Consider the following 18,799-nt stretch of genomic DNA (forward strand, 5'->3'; position numbering starts at 1 on the left):
TTCTTTCTTTCTTTCTTTCTTTCTTTCTTTCTTTTTCTTCTTTTTCTTTCTTTCTTCTTTCTTTCTCTTTCTTTCCTTTTCTTTTTTTCTTTCTTTCTTTCTCTCTTTCTTTCCCTTTCTTTTCCTTCCTTCCTTCCTTTCTCCTTTTTTTTTTTTAAATCTCAAGGAGAAATACACAGTTGTCAGAGGGCGGAAGACCTTGTTCATCACACTGAAAAGCTCAGGCATTTCTGTTAGAGTCACTTGTTTTACTTTAAGTGCTGACTCCTGTGTCCATCTCAACCTGGGCATTGTGCTGCCACCTTCCAGAAGAGAAAAACTAAATAGTGCTTTGTGAAGGGGAAGTGTTTCTAGTTTCCAACAACATCAGCTTAACAGCCTCCTGGATGAGCAGATGGGGGACGCAGGTGAGGACTCCGTCCTGCTCTCCTCCCACAGTACATTCTGAGTCTTGGAAAGAGTTATAAAAATGCCACAAGTACAAACACGCCTGGGCCACCGCCACAGGGACAGTTCCATGAGGCTGTGCCACTCATTCCCAGAACCTCCTGCCATGGGCTGCACTTAGACAGTGACCCAAAGCCGACCTGGGATGATGCCACCCAGGATAACAGACAAAGTTATCCCTAGCAACAAGACAGAGGAAGAAAGGAAAATGGAAGGAAGGACAATGCAGCAGTAGCCACATGACCAAGAGAGGTAGTTCCAGAAGTGTAAGACAACTCCACATGCAGAGGCTGTGGCTGTGTGATTACACTCCAAGAGGGGAGTCCAGGTCACTCTCAGGCTGCTCACTGCCTGTAGCTGGGGGCCTGGAGGACATTAAGTCCTGAGAATGCCACATTCTAGTGGAGGGGAATGAACTGACAGCCACACAGCAAAGCTCCACATAATTTTCCTTTTTTGTGTATGCCTGCAAAGTTCGTCTTCAGTGTCCTCTCTCTTTTCAGCCGTGACTGCTGGTTGGTTGAAAAAAAAAAAACAGGACAATAGTAAAAACTGGAGACAAGTCTTTGGCCATGGAAAGAAATGCTGGCTACTTCCAGTAGTTTCAAGCTTGGGTGATGGTTGCAGTTTTCCAGCTCATCTTGTAGGGGATGAATCCAAAAAAAGCATCTGTCACAAATTAAAATAGACATGCAGAAGTATTGGCTTAAATCAACCTTGTCCCATCAAACCACTTAGTGACTCAAAAGATCACTTGGATGGTTAATCTCAGTGGCAAGAGAATGGAGCTGAAGAAAGTGTTGTTAGATCAGGGACAAATAACCGTGTTACAGTGGCAATAGAAAATGGAAGACCCTTTGTCCATAAGCATTTGAATCACAGCAAGGTGTATAAATACACATCATTGACTGATATTTTCAGTTCTATGTCAAGAAAATAATCAATAGAGTGAAGTAATTGAAGTATCACAGAAGATATATTTGTGTTTTTTTTATTTTTTCAACTTTTAGCTTCAGGGTGTATGTATGTATATATAGTTCGTGTGTGTGTGTGTGTGTGTGTGTGTGTGTCTGTGTGTGTGTGTATGAAATAAAAATACACATATTTTTAAAGAAAGCCTTTGTATAGTTTTCTGGAGCCACAGAAGCACTGCTTCAGAGCATAACGATGCCTTATTCTTCAGTGTTCATTTGTACAATATTCACTAGCAGCTACAAAGGTGACTTAATTTTCCTCTGGAAATAATGCTTACCTGTGGTGAGATGTTGGAATTTATGTGAACCATCATCACATGTTAACATGCCATATGAAGTTTTGAATACCTGATTGACCTTATTAGAGTTACTTCTTAGTATCCATGTGAATTTTCACTCCAAAAACACAGCCAGAAACTTAAGTGAAGAACAACTAGGGCAAATGGTGGCTGAAAGTAAGATCCAAATTACTGTTGCTTGTACTGTATAAGGAAAAGAAAACAATTCTTTTCTTATTTACTAATTTAATTAATTGCTAATTTATAATTATGGTTTTATACATTTTGACATTTTTAATAAAGTATTTTTTATTGTTACCTATAAAACTTTTAAAAGGATTCTGTTCCTCTAGAACCACTCTTTGTACCAAAGTCTGCATCAGTCTGGATTCTCCAGAGAAGCAGAGCCAATATGGTGTGTGTGTGTGTGTGTGTGTGTGTGTGTGTGTATTCATATTATAACATTTATTCACGTGATCATTAGGGCAGTAAGTATGAAAATCTCCAGGATAAGCTAGCAGGCTGAAAATGCAAAAAGGGGGCATTCTAATTCAGAGGCAGAATTTCTTCTTCTCTGGGAAACCTCAGTTTTTGCTCTCAGAGTCTTCTACTGATCGGATGAGGTCCATCCATATTATTGATGGTAATTTCCTTTTTGTAAAGTCAGCCAATTCAGCATGGGAAAGGGGTCATGGTAGACTGGGGGTGGACAGTCCCTCCACGTCCTCACATTAGGCTAACAGGGACACAGACACATTCAGATGACTTTGCAGAAAGAAAAGCCAGAGGCTCTTGAAGTCACAAAGTGGAAGCATGAAGAAATCCTGCATCCCAGTCCCTCACAAGACAGCTGTCTCACACTGCAGAAGAGAATAGTCATGAACAAATTCAGGTCAGTGGCCACTCTGAACTCCCCACCACACAGTCAAAGTGTTCCAAAGAATCACCATAATCCAATCTTGTCCCCTCTACCCCATCCTCCTTTCACATAAGGCCTGCCAGGATGTCACCTTTACAAGCTGTGAGAGACACATCACAGCCCTGGGCACTGCCGCCACCTGGGATACAACAAACACAGGACCTGGTCAGAGCCTGCAGGAGCTGTGGGACAGGAGGAATTATGGCATAGGTGAGCGCCTCCGCAGCCATCTCCCATACTTACACACACCCTGAGCACCTCCTTTTCTACCACTGGGAAAAAATCATCCTGTGAGGGACCAGGGAGGATGCAGGGCCATGAGGACCTAGAGGAACCCCCTAGTCTTGGACCCCAGAGAAGTTTCCAGAACTGTGACAGCAGACCCATAAGAGTAAACATGAGGAAAGCAGGTTTGGGAATAAGACCAACTGCCCTCCTAAGGTCTGTCCTCAGCAGGGATCTTACCCTGACCTGTGACTGCTAGGATCAGGTTCCCATCACCACTATCATCAAGGTGATAAACATGTTCTTCATTGTCACAGGTGTTTTACAAGAGAGTAAGTGCTAGAACACAGGGCCCTGGCTGGGTAGGCCAGTGTGTGTGTATGATGCTTCCCAGTAACCACGCAGGGCACACTTCTACCTGGAGCTTGAAACTCCCAGTGGAACAAGAATACTCAGACCCCACTCCTCACCCCTTCCTTACCTGAGCTCTTTTTCTGCCACATCAAAGAAGCAACCACAGCTCCAGTGACCACAGCTCCTAGGACAACCAGGCCAGCAACGATGCCCATGATGGGGATGGTGGGCTGGGAAGACAGCTCTGGAAAAGGATGGAAGTTGAGGGGTCCTCATGCCAGGCCTTAGCCCTGACCCTGCTGAAGGGCTCCAGAAGGGCTCCTCCTTTCCGTGAGATGTGGCCGCTCATCCCCCTCCTTGCCCTATCTCAGGGTGAGGGGCTGGAGCAGCCCCTCATGTGGCACATGGCACGTGTATCTCTGCTCCTCTCCAGAAGGTACCATCACGGCCGCCCACTTCTGGAAAATTCCATCCCCTGCAGGCCTGGTCTCCACAAGCTCAGGGTCCTGGGTGTGGTCCTCTCCATCCTGCTGCCAGGTCAATGTGATATCCACAGGGTAGAAGCCCAGGGCCCAACACCTCAGGGTGGCCTCATGGTCAGAGATGGGGTGGTATGTCACACGTGTCTTTGGGGGCGTCTGACAGGAAAAGTCAGAAAATTCAGGCACTTTCCATCTCTCCTGGGACACCCCAGCAGTGCCCATGTGACCATCCTGAGAATGGACAGGACACCTGGGGTGGGGAGCACAGAACCCAGACACCAGCCTGGACACAGCACCTGGGATAATCTCCTATTTCTTGGAAAGTTCTAGTTTTTGAAGGGGGAACAGGGACTTCTGGTCCTGTTATGAGTGGAGGCTGAGGGACTCAGAATAGCTGGAATCAGACCCCCCACACACACACTCAGTGTGAAGAAGAGAACAAGGTCAGAGAGAAAACGTCACGGTGCCCAAGGGTGCTGCAGGGGTCAAAGGGGACCGCTGATCAGTATTCCAGGGACTGTCTTCCCCTCCACTCCCTCAGAGACTTCATCCCTTAATTGTGCCAGAGAGCAGGATGGGCCCTCAGAGGAAACCCAGGAAGATTCATCCCTTTCTAGATTCAAGAGAGAGCGATATTCTAGCCTTGATCCCATTTTTTTCTCCTCTTCATGTGCAAGGCCAGCCCTGGAGATCTACAGGAGATGGGGAAGCCTCCCCACCGCCCCTGCTATCCACATGCTGCACCGTCTCCTCGTTCTCCAGGAATCTGCGGAGTCACTCCACAAACCTGCCCTCCACGTAGGCCTTGAAGTGCTCTGAGTTATTTGTCCACCTCCCACTTGCCTGGGAAATCTGAGCCGCTGTGTCCACAGCGGTCCAGGAATGCAGGTCCTCGTTCAGGGCGAGGTAATTATTGCCGTGGTAGGCTAACTGTTCATACCCGCGGAGGAGGCGTCCATCAGGCCCCAGGTCGCAGCCGCACAACCTCTGCGAGACCCTGGCCCCACCCCCGCGGTCAGCCCCCTGCCCACCGAGCCCCGCCCCAGCCCCGACCAACCCGCGGGGATTTTGGCCTAAACTGAAAATGAAACCGGGTAAAGACCCTCGGGCTCTCCGAGGGTCTGGGCGGGTCCCGCAGACTCGGGGAGCATCTGAGACCCGAAGACTCGGGGGTCCCGGCCGTCCTTGGGGGATGTGGAGGGGTCGTGACCGGCGCCCCTGCGCCCCAGGCCGGGGTCACTCACCGTTGTAGCAGCAGAGCGGAGTCTGCAGGTTCGCTGGGTCTCCTGCGTGGGCCTTAGCTTTCTGTTTCTCCAGGTCCCAATACTCCGGCCCCTCGTGCTCCATCCACGGCGCCCGCAGCTCCATCCTCGGACTCGCGGAGTCACTATCGAACTGCACCGACTGCGTGTAGTCCATGCAGTCCACGGTGATGAAGCCAGGCTCCCTGTGGTGGGGTCAGGACACGGTGGTGCTGAAATACCTCATAGAGCTGGAGCCTGAGAGCAAGGAGGGGCTGAGACTCGCCCGACCCTCCTCCCGGCGTGACTCACCAGTCCTGCGCCCCCGCCGAGCAGGTCCCTCGCCCCTCCCCTCAGAGGCCGTTTCTCTCTCCACCCCGTACTCACCCGCCCAGGTCTGGATCAGAGCCAGGGCCCCGCGAGCAGCAGGAGGAGGCTTTGGGACTCCTTGACCCCATCCTTGGCATCGGAGAAGAATCTGAGCCTCGGTGAGTCCATGGGGACTTTAGAACCGGGAACCTTGGTGACACTGATTGGCTTCTCTAGAAACCCAACACCCGGCCGGGCGCGGTGGCTCACGCCTATAATCCCAGCACTTTGGGAGGCCGAGGCGGGTGGATCACAAAGTCAAGAGATCGAGACCATCCTGGTCAACATGGTGAAACCCCGTCTCTACTAAAAATACAAAAATTAGCTGGGCATGGTGGCGCACGCCTGTAGTCCCAGCTACTCGGGAGGCTGAGGCAGGAGAATCGCTTGAACCAGGAGGCGGAGGTTGCGGTGAGCCGAGATCGCGCCATTGCACTCCAGCCTGGGTCACAAGAGTAAAACCCCGTCAAAAAAAAAAAAAAAAAAGAAAAAGAAAAGAAACCCAACACCCAATGGGAATGAGAATTGGGATTCCGTTATGAGTATCTATGAGGAAGGATCCTACAGGAGCTGGGAGAAGAATAAATGAAACTCTGGGGGAGATGGAGAATCCCCAACCCTGGGCGTCCCCGGACCACACACTGCCTGCGGTGCCTGAGACCCTGAGAGCCATGTCTGGGACCCTGGGGCTTCACTCTGACACCTCTCTCCTGCACTGAGCTCTCTTTGTTACATTGTTTCCCTGAGTCCTGACCCCATAACTGTCTGAGGAAACCAGGGATATACCCCCAGGCTGGGCCCAGCCCATTCCCTTTCCCTTCTTATCCTGGAATTCCCTTCCCTGAAATCGATTCCCTGCCTCCCATTCCTTACCTCTCCCCTAGGACAATTCTAGAAGAAAACTCACTCCAGGGAACCTGATGCCAGAAAGCGCGCTTGCCTTGGGAATGCAGGGGTAGAGAAAGGGATTTTCTGTTTAAACCTGGAGTTGTCTCTGATCACAGAGAGAGATTCCCATAGAAACCAATTTCCTTTTTGTTAATTCACACAGTGGGTAACAAAATCTCAGTAACACTTGAATGATCAGGGATCTAATTTGTAAGTCTTATGATATTTTGCCCCTTTATATATGAATGAGTTGAAACAATATTGCAATTAGACTCACAAAGCTCCTAAGTTTTACTTCCCAGTCTGTGTGATATACTTTGGCTGTGTCCCCACCCAAATCTCATCTAGAATTGTAACTCCCAAAATTCCCACCTCTGGTGGGAGGAACCCAGAGGGCGGTAATTGAATCATGGGGGCAGGTCTTTTTCCTGATCTTCTGAAGGTGAATAAGTCTCATGAGGTCTGATGGTTTTATAAAGAAGAGTTCCCCTGCACAAGCTCTCTTTCTTTGCCTGCTGCTATCCATGTAAAACATGACTTGCTCCACCTTTTTTTTTTTTTTTGGCCATGATTGTGAGGACTCCCCAGCCATGTGGAACTGTAAGTCTATTAAACTTCTTTTTCTTCCCAATCTCTGGTATGTCTTTATCAGCAGTGTGAAAATGGACTAACACAATAAATTGGTAACAGAAGAGTGGGGCATTGCTGAAAAAATACCCAAAAATATGAAAGTGATTTTGGAACTGTGTAATAGGCAGAGGTTGGAATAGTTTGGAGGGCTCAGAAGAAGACAGAAATATGTGGGTAAGTTTGGAACTTTCTAGAGACTTGAATGGCTTGGCAAAAATAAGTTTCAGACTGAGGTGGTCTCAGATAGAGATGCAGAACTTATTGGGAACTGGAGCAAAGGTGACTCTTGTCACGTTTCAGCAAAGAGACTGGCAGCATTTTGGCCCTGTCTTAGAGATTTGTGGAACTTTACACTTGAGAGATGATTGAGGGTACCTCACAGAAGAAATTTCTAAGCAACAAAGCATTCAAGAGGTGACTTGGGAGCTGTTAAAGGCAATCAGTTTTATATGGGAAGGAGAGCATAAAAGTTAAGAAAATTTGCAGCCTGACAATGCCATAAAAATGAAAATCCCATTTTCTAAGAAATTCAAGCCAGCTGCAGAAATTTGCATAAGTAACAAAAAGCCAAATGTTAATCCCCAAGACAATGGAGAAAATGTCTCCAGGGCATGTCAGAGGTCTTCACTGCAGGCCCTCCCATCACAGGCCTGGAGGCCTAGGAGGAAAAAAATTGTTTCATGGGATGGACCCAAGGTCCCATGCTGTGTACAGTCTAGGGTTTTGGTGCCCTACATCTGTGCTGCTCCAGCCATGACTAAAAGGGGCTGTGGCCTCAGAAGGTGCAAGCCCTAAGCCTTGTTAGGTTTCACGTGGTGTTGAGCCTTTGAGTGCACAGAAGTCAAGAATTGAGGTTTGGGAACCTCTGCCTACATTTAAGAATGTATGGAAATGCCTGGAAGTCCAGGCAGAAGTTTGCTGCAGGGGTGGGGCTCTCATAATGAACCTCTGCTAGGGCAGTGCAGGAGGGAAATGTGGAGTGGGAGCCCACAAACAGAGTCTCTACTAGTGCACTGCCAAATGGAGCTGTGAGAACAAGGCCACCATCCTCCAGACCCCAGAATAATAGGTCCACCTACAGCTTGCCCAGTTTGCCTGAAAAGGCCACAGACACTCAATGCTGGCCCATGAAAGCAGCCAGGAGAGAGGATGTACCCTGCAAAGCCACAGAGGCAGAGCTTTCCCAATGGAAAACCACCATTTGCATCAGCATGACCTGAATGTGACACATGGAGTCAAAAGGGATCATTTTGGAACTTTAAGATTTGACTGCCCTGCTGGATTTCAGACTTGCATGTTCCCTGTAGCTCCTTTGTGTTGGCCAATTTCTCCCATTTGGAATGGCTGTATTTACCCAACACTTGCACCTCCATTGTATCTAGGAGGTAACCAGCTTGCTTTTGACTTTACAGGCTCATAGGTGGAAGGGATTTGCCTTGTCTCAGATAAGACCTTGGACAGTGGATTTTTGGGTTAATGGTAAAATGAGTTAAAACTTTGGGGGACTGTTGAGAAGGCATTATTGGTTTTGAAATGTAAGGATATGAGATTTGGGAGGGTCCAGGGGTGGAATAATACGGTTTGTCTGTGGCCCCACCCAAATCTCATCTTGAATTGTAACTCCCACAATTCCCACAGTTCATGGGAGGATCCAGTGAAAGGTAATTGAATCATGGTGGCAGATCTTTCTCCTGCTGTTCTCCTGATAGTGAATAAATCTCATGAGAGCTGATGGTTTTATAAAGAGGAGTTCCCCTGCATAAGCTCTCTTTTTTTGCCTGGTGCTATCCATGTAAGACATGACTTGCTCCTCATTGCCTTCAGCTGTGCTTATGAGGCCTCCTTAGCCATGTGGAACTGTAAGCCTATTAAACCTCTATTTCTTCCCAGTCTCGGGTATATCTTCATAAGCAGCATAAAAATGGACTAATACACTAAGTATCTGTGACTGTGGGTTGTCATATCTTAAAATTATCTTCATGCTATAGCCAAGTTTTCCTGTGTGAGTCCAGAACATCTCCTCAATACAAAGAAGCAGGATTTGCTATTGTATATTGCAGCCAGGAGACAGTAGAGGCTTTAATTACCTCAAACTTGTGCCACTTAATGCAGTCACAATGCCAGCCACCAGTTCTGATGCACTGCCTGTTTTAAAAAATTATTCACATCTAAGCTGTATGCATAGTTTATTGGAACACATCATTTTTTAAACCTGTTAACAAAAGGCCAACATTCATTTTTAGGCAGTCCCACAGAAAGTGTTAGATACCAAATGCAAAGAACGCTCTGCTAGACTCAGTATAGATGTATTAAAAATCTATAAAACACTGCATTTAAATATGAGAATTCCACTACCTTAGAACTCTTTCTCTTTGTTCCTTTTCCTCACCTCCTGCTTCTCCAGCCCTTCCCTCTGTCCCTCTCTTCCCTGAGGCCCTTGTGCTCTCCTAGTCCCCACCACCCTGTCACTCCAGACTCGTGGCACCAGCAGTGCCTCCTCACCTGCAGCCCATGAGTGTTCTCCCCATGGTGGTCAGCAGTCCTGCTAATGTGAGCCAGGTTGTACCATTTCTTCATTTAAAAGGCTTCAGTGGCTCCATCTCACTCTTGCAAATCCTCTCAAATGCTTACTTTCTATTCTTACATCACAAGAGAACAGGGACTTTGGGCTGTTTTAGTGAAAGTTGTCCCCACAGTATATAAAGACATACTTGGTACATAGTAGATTTGGTGAATGAATGAATATGACTGTATTAAAATATGATTGCATTCCATAAAAGTTATAAAATGAAGAATACCAAAAAAGTTAGGAAAGGTTTTATTTCATACAAGGAGTGTGCATATCAATTCATTAATTTATTCCAATAGAGAAAATGTTTTATTCTTATCTGTTTAGGTTATGTATTAATTATCTATTACTGCATAACATATTCCACTAACTTAGTGACTTTACACGGCACCCATTTATTTCTCTACATTTCCTGAATGAGAAATCCAGGCCTGATGTGAATGATTCTCCTTTCAGCATTTCACAAAGCTTTGTCCTCACCTTGAGGCTGGGCTCCTCCTTCAGGCTTATACAGAGCTTGGTGGCAGAATTCAGTTTCAGGCAGTTGTAGGATTATAGTCCTTGTTCCTTACAGCTGTCAGGTGGAGGTGGGGTTGGAGCTGCTCCCAATTGCTGGTGCCCACCAGCATCCTTTGCCACATGACCTCTCCATTTTCAAAGCTCACAGTGGAGGAAACCCCTCACAGTGAATCTCTCTCACACTATGAATCTCTTTGCTGAGGAAGAACCAAGTTGTTTTAAGAGCTCACCTGATTAGGACAGGCCAAGCCTGGATAATCATGGTCTTAAAATCAACTGATTTGGGACCTTACTTACATCTGCAGAATCCCTTCACAGCAGCACCCACAGTAGTGTTGACTGTGTCACTGGGGGAAGGTGCATAACCTGGGGTGGTTATCTGGAGGCCATAATTGAATTGTCTTAGCATAGCCACGATCTTCTTTTTGTATTTAATTGATCACAGTAGGCAAGTGAAGTTCAAATAAATAGATTGTTGTGAATGGTAATAAAACACAACCTATTGAGACACGAAAATTCTGAAATCAAGGCAAGGGAAATACAGTTGTGAACAATCAAAATCACCATTCTTGTCCTCATAAAGCTTATATTCTAGAGGACAGAAATACTACAAGCAATTAAAATAAATACATTTGTAGCTGGGCACAGTGGCTCATACCTGCAGTTCCAGCACTTTGGGAGGCTGAAGCAGGAAGACCCCTTGAGGCCATGAGTTGAGACCAGCATGGGAAACATAACAAGGCTCCATTTGTACCAAAAAGAAATACAAAATTAGCTGAGTGCGGTGGCATACACCTGTAGTCCCCAGCTACTTGGGAGGCTGAGTTTGGAGGATCACTTGAGCCCAGAAGCTCAAGGCTACAGTGAGTCAAGGTCGTAGCACTGCACTCCAGCCTGGGTGACAGGGCACAACCCAGCCTCTCAAGATAAATAAATGAGGAAATAATTTTTAAATGTAAGCAAAAGGGTTGTGAACAAAACAAAGTAGGGTGGAGTCAGAGGGAGATGCCACATGAAGTGGGAAGAGCAGGGAAGGGCTCTGGTGGGAATGAGGAATGTCAGGGTGGGAGGGAGCCCTGGAGATGAGCTTCCAGGTAGGGGAGCAGCTGTGCCGAGGCTCTGAGGTGTGGACACCTGGGCGTGCTGGACGAACAACGCTGTGGAGGGCCTCAGCACAGCCACATCTGGGTAAACTGAGGCTGTCACTGCAGAGGGCCTTGCCAATGAGAGGGATTTTATCGTGTAACATGTTTTGAAAAGATTCTTCAAAACGTTCCAAAGGTATTACAGGGGAAATTTTCCTCCCTCCCCAGACCCCAGATTCTCTGCCAGAAATGAGCACGTTGTCAAGTCTCATGCATCCTTCATCCTTCCTGGAAAGAAGTTATGTGCGTGTTATTGTTGTTACATGAAGAAGGAGCACTGAAAAGAAAGAAGGAGTAGAAGAAAATGTTTCTTGTTTTCAATTTTCCAGAGTGTTGCCATGAAGGGCTGGAGAGGGGAGTTGCAAGTAGGAGACAGAAACCTCAGGGACCGCACAAGGCTCTAGAGCTTTCCCCTCCTCTCACCGTTGTGGGGTCCCTTGCTGCTCAGAGACTCCTTCATGCTCAGCCCTGAGTCAGCCATCTCTGCCTGACTGACAGCCCAATCCTCTCTTCTGCTCAGAGAATCTGAGAGCAGTGCGGCGGCGCCCCCGTGTGGCCACAGGGCTAAGGAGGGTGGCCCTGAGCTCCCATCTCACCCGCTGAGGCAAGACCCCCCCCTGGGTCTGTCTGGGCTTCTGGCAGCAGGACAGAGATCTGAACAAAAGAGGGCGCGCCTACTCTATCGAGTTGGGATCAGACGTGTCTGTGTGGTTCTATTCATGTACTCTTTATTCCATTGATTTATGACTATTTTATGCCAACATCACACTACTTTTTATTACTAGAAGTTTATAGTAAATCTTGAAATCACCCCATATGCATCCTCCAAATTTTTTCTTTTTAAAAATTACTTTGGCTATTCAAAGTTATTTGCATTTTCATAGAAATGATATATTCGGCTTGCCAATTTCTTTAAACATTTATTTTAAAGCTTACCAGTGTTTTAATTGATATTGCACTGAATTTAATAGCTCAGTCTTGGAAAATTAATAACACTGGAATTTCAGTTTTTGAATACTCTGTTTATTTCAAGCTTCTTTACTTTCTATCACTGGTGCCATGTAGATCTTAGTGTACAAATCATATACATTATTTTAAAAATTGATGCCTGAACATGGTATTACTTTAATGATTGTTTTATGAATGTATTTTTAAGTTTTTCATCATTCTGATTTTACATTACTTGTACATACTTTACTTTTATATAGGAGTTGTACCCTACAATTTTGATAAATTCACTTATTACTTGTAGAAGTTTTATTTACCTTAAGATTTTCCACTTACATAATATTGTCACCTGCAAACTAGGGCACTTTACTTCTCTTCATTTATAAGAATGAATTTCACTTCATTGTTTTCATTCATTTTTCTTGGGTTAATGCTCTGGCCAGGACCTCCAAGACAACATCTTTTCCGTTTTCCTGATCTTAGGTAGAGAGTCATCAATTTTCATCATAAAATATGATGTGAGTTGTAGGTTTCACATAGAAACCATTTATCAAATTGAAGAACTTGCCTAGTATTCCTATTTACTGACAAATTTTATCACAAATGAGTGTTGCATTCTATTTTTTATTAATTTATTTTTTAACCTTTAGGTTCAGTGGTACATGTGCAGACCTGTTATATATTTAAATTGCATGTCATGGGGGTTCGGTGTACAGAGTATTTCACCATGCAGGTTATAAGCATGGTACGTGATAGGAAGTTTTTTAATCCTCCCTCTTCTCCCATCTTCCACCCTCAAGTAAGTGTTGGTGTCTAGCGTTCCGATCTTTGAGTCCATGTGTACTCACTGTTGAGTTCCCACTTGGTGTTTGGTTCTCTTTTCCTGTGTTAGTTCTCAGGATAATGGCCTCTAGCTCCATCCATGCTGCTGCAAAGAACATGACCCTGTTCTTTCATCCTATAGATTTTATACTTTCATATCCTTCAGTTTAGAGGACTTTCTAATTTCTCTTGTGAGTTCTTCTTTGACAAAGTTGTCATTTAGAATTTTGATGTTTAATTTCCAAATACTTGGTATTTTTATGATCATCTGTCTTAGTGCATTTGGGCTGTTGTAATGGAATACCATAGTCTGTGTGGCTTATAAACAACAGAAATCTATTTCTCACAATTCTAGAGCCTGCGAAGTCCAAGGTCAAGACAATGGCAGAGTGGCCCTGTGGTTAGGGACACATTTTAATCCTGAGCCAAAATAAGGAAAAGCTGTTTTGCCCCATAGTCACTCACCAGGAAGCACTGTCATTGTTAGTGATGGCATCAAGCTCTCAAGGGAGGACAGCAGCTCAGGACCAGCTCTGTAATTGCTGCAGAGCTCCTGTCTGCTTTGGCCATGTCCACAGTTCCCCACTGTTGCATACTTATTAGATCGGTGTATGCACCTATGCAATCTTTACGATAAAGTTCTGAGGTATCATTTTTGTTCCTGTGAACTGTTGTAAATAATCTTACACCTTGCATTACTGGTGGCTGAGATTTCAACAAATGCCAGAAACCCTTGCTTGAAGGGCAATTCACAGAGGACACCTTGAAACCTCCTGTGGGAACAAGTGGGCTTGATGAGCACAGCCTCCTTCCCATGTGGATTCTGCTGTTCACAAAGTCTTGAACCCTGATGACAGGCGGCCATCTCCCTAGGAGGAATCCCCAGTCTCAGGTGTTGCTTGGAGTATTAAACAGGAGCCCAGCCAGCTGGCACTTATTTCTCTGCTGTGATTTTCTCTTTTTACCCCCTTTTTGTAAGGATTAAAAGTACAATTTTATTTAGATGTTACCTGTATGTAGTATATAGTAAGATATACAAAGAGATATACATTGTTTAACAGAAGTGTTTTTTTAAAATATCATTTTAGATTTGACTTAAAGCAGCATGGTAATGCTGCAAGATGACAGATACTCTGATTTATATTTAAAATTCCTTGCTATTCTGGCTGACACATTTCCGCTAGTCTTTAATGTATTAAAATTTATCATGTATTTCACTTGTAAATTATGATAAATCTTTCAAAACCTTGGCCACCGTGTTTGTAATTTTCTATGTGGTTACTTTCCTTTCATTTGTTGAACATCTTAGATATGAGCCAAACTTCTCCATCAAATTTGGGAACTTTTCAAATGTTATTTTTTCAAATATTTTTTCTGATCCTGTGTCTCTAACTTCTTTTGAAAGTCCACTTGAACAATAATTTTTTTTTTTATTTTGGAATTGAGCAAGTTCTAGAGATTTCTATTCAAAGTCACAAACTTGTCCTTTATTCTGCCATCTCAAAACTTCTGTGGACCTCATCCAGAATACTCTCATTTTCTTTTTTTCTAATTGAGAATTTCCACGTAGTATCTTATGTAGTTTCAGCAGGGGTTTCTGGTTGTGAATCCTGCATCTGTGTAATTTAGAGATTGATCAAGTATTTCAATCATTTATACTCAGATTTTGTGATTCTTTGTTCCTGGAATTCTCTTTGAATTTCCAGTTGTTCTGTTAGCCTCACATCCTGCCCTTTCACCCCTCAAGCCCATAAGATTTCTCCTTTCTTCTACCTGAGCTCTGCGAGTTGGCAAATGCACTCGGTCCACGGTACTGCAGACTTGCCGATTCACCAGGATCATTTATTTCTTTGGAGGGTAAACTTCACTCTAGTTATTTTCTGATTTTTCACCAGATTCCCAAGTAGCCCACACCTATGCAGAGTTTAGTGTTCAGCCAGGGATGTATGTGAGCATAAATTGCATTCACATTGTTGATCTGAACTCTTCTGCAGCTCTCTTTCAAAATTCTCCTTTAAATTTCTAGCTGATTTGGGCTCTGAATAAACTGCCCACATTGAGCCACTGGGGCTGCAGTTATCTGCTGGGAGGCTGGAGAGTGCTCATAGGTAAGAAAGAAAGGCCACCAACTTGCTGTCCTTACCTAATACAGAAGGAGTCTTTTAACATTACAGCTCTTATCACATATTGCTATTGGAGCAAAACTTGCTGGTCTATCTCTTTATGTTCCCATAGCCAGAAGTAATACCCTGAAAGAGACTTTGGGAGAGAAGCTTCCAGCCCACAATTCAATCTTCTGAGATAAATATGGATCCAGGCACCTGAAATTCTCAAGTTAGATTTCTAAAATTAAAATAAGATTAGGGCTGGGTGCGGTGGCTTATATCTGTAATCCCAGCAATTTGGGAGGTCAAAGTGGGTGGATTCCTTTAGCCCAGGAGTTAAGACAAGCCTGGGCAACATGGCAAAACCCCATCTCTGCAAAAAACACAAAAATTAGCCAAGTGTGGTGGCAAACAGCTGTAGTCCCAGCTACTTGGAAGGCTGAGGTGGGAGGATCAACTCAGCCCAGGGCAGTCGAGGATGTAGTGAGCTGTGTTTGTACCACTGGACTCCAGCCTGTGCAAGAGAGTGAGGCTATGTTTAAAAAAAAAAAAAAAAAAACGATTGAATGAATAACGAAAGAAGATTAGGCCTGGTGTCTGTGACCCCAAGTTTCTATGGAAATCAGTGACTTTATACAACCCACAATGATAAAGAAGGACACCCACACATGATTGGCCTCTTCAGTATTGGAGAGAGCACATTCCATAGCTCATAATTTTCTGACAGTCTGTGAATCAAGTCACCAAAACTGCAGCTAAAGTTGAATGGAGGCCATGGAAGGGGTTCGGTGAAGTACAAAGCAAGCACTGCTTTTGTTCTCTATTCTTTCCCCAAACCAGGCCCTCAAATGTGTTTTTAATAAACACTACAGCTCGTTGTAGCCATTGGCAATGAGTCTTCCCATTATTGAGGCCCTGGTCCTTTTAACTTGAGGAATTCTATCAACTTTAGGGAGTACAAACTGTTTGAGAAATAACTGCACGGATATTATCAAACTCTAATGAAGACAGATGCTCTCACCAATGAAAAAGTTATGACTTCTTATCCTGCAAGGGGATTTCTCTGATCCAACATCCTATTAGCTAGTATAAGTACAGAAACATTCCATCGTAAATAGAAATGCCATTTTGATCCAGGCAAAAGTCAAGCATATCTGCCATTCACCCCTAAATGCTTATTTGGACATTGTTGAGTGTGTGTGTGTGTATGTGTGTGTCATGTGTGCATGTGTGTGTGAGGCAGTCATAGGATTCATTGCCCAAGTTTCAGGGTTTTGGGAAAAGATTCCAATTTTTTCTCAATTTAAGTAACAGTTTCTGGCTTACTACTGGGCTCTGGTAGTTCCTGAATGCTATGATCATGATACAGAAATGGCCAAGTGACTTGAGATGCCCCTTATGACCTGAGTTTTATATGGTCAATCATGCTCCCCAGCCCTCAGTTTGCATGGGAAGTGGTATATGGAGCATCAGACTTTAGCAGGTCCTACAGGACCAGAAAAGTTGCCTAATGATTTGTACGACACTCCTGGTATTCTTATTACTACTGGAGAATCCACTCTCCATTGTCTCATTACTGAGGTCTTGAGGAGTTCCCTAGGATGATTAACTGTAGAGGAAAAAAATTTGAATATACTTGGATATCCCAGAGTCAAAGGTCATGGCATTAGAGTCCCTTTCAGGAATCACCATCAAGACTAATGGAAATAAAAATACTTCAGTGAGAAAATGTTCAGTTAGACCATCTGGAAGTCCTGTTTACCAGAAAGAGAAAAGTCTTACTTTTGGGTCTAGATCTGTTCTGTAAAATCTTACCCAACAAGAAACCCAAGCGGCACTCAGGGGATCGAAGGAACACACTTTATTACGCTGGTGTGCCCAGAAGGGTTCACACCCGAAAGTCTGGACCCCGGCTAAGAAAATCACACTGTTTTTATAGGTAAAGGGGCAGGGGAAGTAACTCAGGACTTTAGACAACGCAGCAGGTTGTAGACAATGCAGCAGTTTCCCTTAAGGCTTTCCAGTTAGTAAACAATAAGCTGAGGTACAGAACCAGAAAGAGGCAGTTACTAACAAAATAGGGGCAGTTTTAAAATAGGGACAGTTGCTGACTACGTGCTGACAAAATCCTGGGCAAAATTTCCACTTCAAATCAATGCATGGACAGACACTAATAGTTTCCTTAGATACTCAGTGGCTTCAAAGGAATATGACGGGAAGGTTTGTGATAAGGAGCTTTGGGGAGGAGACGTGAACCTCTCATATGGCACACTTAGGTAGATATACCTACCCTCATACTAACAAAAATGGATGGTGAAAAAGTAAAACACAATGTAGAAGCATTGAGAGGCTGACACTTTAATAAAAATTGTTGAATCCCAAATCAAGGAACCCTGCATATACTTACTTGCTGAGCTTATTTGCTTAATGGAGGATAATCAAGCTTTAGTTTTCATAGCCTCCTAAGGTATTTGGGATAAAAGACAAAGTTCAGACAGTGCTCAAAGTGGGAAATTTAATAGCGTTCTCTTCCATTTAACCAAGATCCCTAAAGCTGGTTCCTCAGTATAAGAAAAATATCCCGAGGACGATCCAAGATGGCCGTTTAGGAACAGTCAGGATTGCAGCTCCCAGTGAAAGCACAGAGGGTGAGTGGACGCCGAGTTTTTATTGCCCACAGACTAGGAAATTCCCGGGCGGAGGAGCTCCACGGTCCCCAGCGCGGCTGTTTCCGCCAGCGTGGCTGTGCCGGCCAGCGCCGCTGCTTTGCCCCGCGCAGCTGCTTTGTCAGCGCCCCGGAGCCCCGGTTCTCCGTACAAAATACACCAGTCTGGGTGCCCTTTTGGCTGGCGATTGGAGCCACGGGAAGTCGCCCGTTCACCGGTTCAAAAAGGGGACTGAGCAGAGAACCAGGAGAGTAGATTCCAGGGCAAAAAAAAAAAGCGCCACAAACCTCAGTGCCGCTGTTTAAGCCAGCGCAGTGAGTGGCCGCAGGAGAAAACAAACAGACCCCGGCGCCTCTTCAACAGGCGACTGGAACACCAACTTAAAAAAGGCCCTGAGGCAGGGAGCCAGGCGATCAGGCTCAGCTGGTCCCACCCCCACAAAAGAACAGCAACCAGAAACTCTGGATTGAGAGTTTCACAGCAAGCGCAGCTGAACCCAGGACGGTCCAGCTCTGTGGGGGAGGGGCGTCCGCCATTACCGAGGCAGCCCGCCGTTGCCAAAGCAACCTGCCATTGCTGAGGCAGCCCGCCGTTGCCAAGGCAACCCACCACAGCAAAGAGACTCCGCCTCAATAGAGGCGGGCCACCATCGCCAAAGCAGTTCTAACTACACCCATATAAACAGGACTGCAGGGAAGTTCACTTGGCAGCGGGGCGGAGCCCACAGCAACTCAGCAAAGCTCCTATAGGCCGACAGTGACTAGGCTGCCTCCTTGCTGGGCTAGGCAGGTCTGAAGGAAAAAAAAAAAAAAGAAGGTGGCAGCATAACAGAAACTCATAAATAAGCTCTAAATCCCTGGGACAGAGCACCTGGGAACAAAAAGCAGTTTATGAGTTCTGCTGCAGCAGACCTAAAAGTACCTACCCAGCAGCTCTGAATGAACAACAACAGAGCTCACAGCTCACCATTTGAGCTCCTATAAAGAAGAGACCGTCTCCTCAAGCAGCTCCCTGACCCCTATATATCCAAAAAGACACCTCATAAAAGAGAGATCAGATTGACACTAGGTGGGTATCCGTCTGGGACAAAGATAGCAGAAGAAGAAAACTGGTAACAACCCTTGCTGTTCAGCAGCTGCTGCAGGTGAACCCCAGGCAAGCAGGGCCTGGAGTGAACCTCAGCAGACCTACAGCAGAGGGGCCAGACTGTCAGAAGGA

General features: G+C 45.2%; 1 protein-coding gene and 1 long non-coding RNA gene across 3 annotated transcripts in view; one reads left to right on the forward strand and one right to left on the reverse strand.

Moving 5' to 3' along the window:
- The window catches only part of LOC116543421 (HLA class I histocompatibility antigen, A alpha chain-like), a 97,106-nt gene that overhangs the window by 22,085 nt on the left and 56,222 nt on the right, over positions 1-18,799 (reverse strand). The window lies entirely within an intron of this gene.
- Positions 3,728-13,131, forward strand: LOC116543429. The gene is made up of 3 exons (XR_004265575.1): positions 3,728-3,808; positions 9,964-9,968; positions 13,120-13,131. It is a non-coding gene; the product is annotated as an uncharacterized LOC116543429 (long non-coding RNA).

Source organism: Sapajus apella, unplaced genomic scaffold (assembly GCF_009761245.1).
Source record: "Sapajus apella isolate SASKATOON/1434 unplaced genomic scaffold, GSC_monkey_1.0 scaffold188, whole genome shotgun sequence".
Classification (NCBI taxonomy): Eukaryota; Metazoa; Chordata; class Mammalia; order Primates; family Cebidae; genus Sapajus; species Sapajus apella.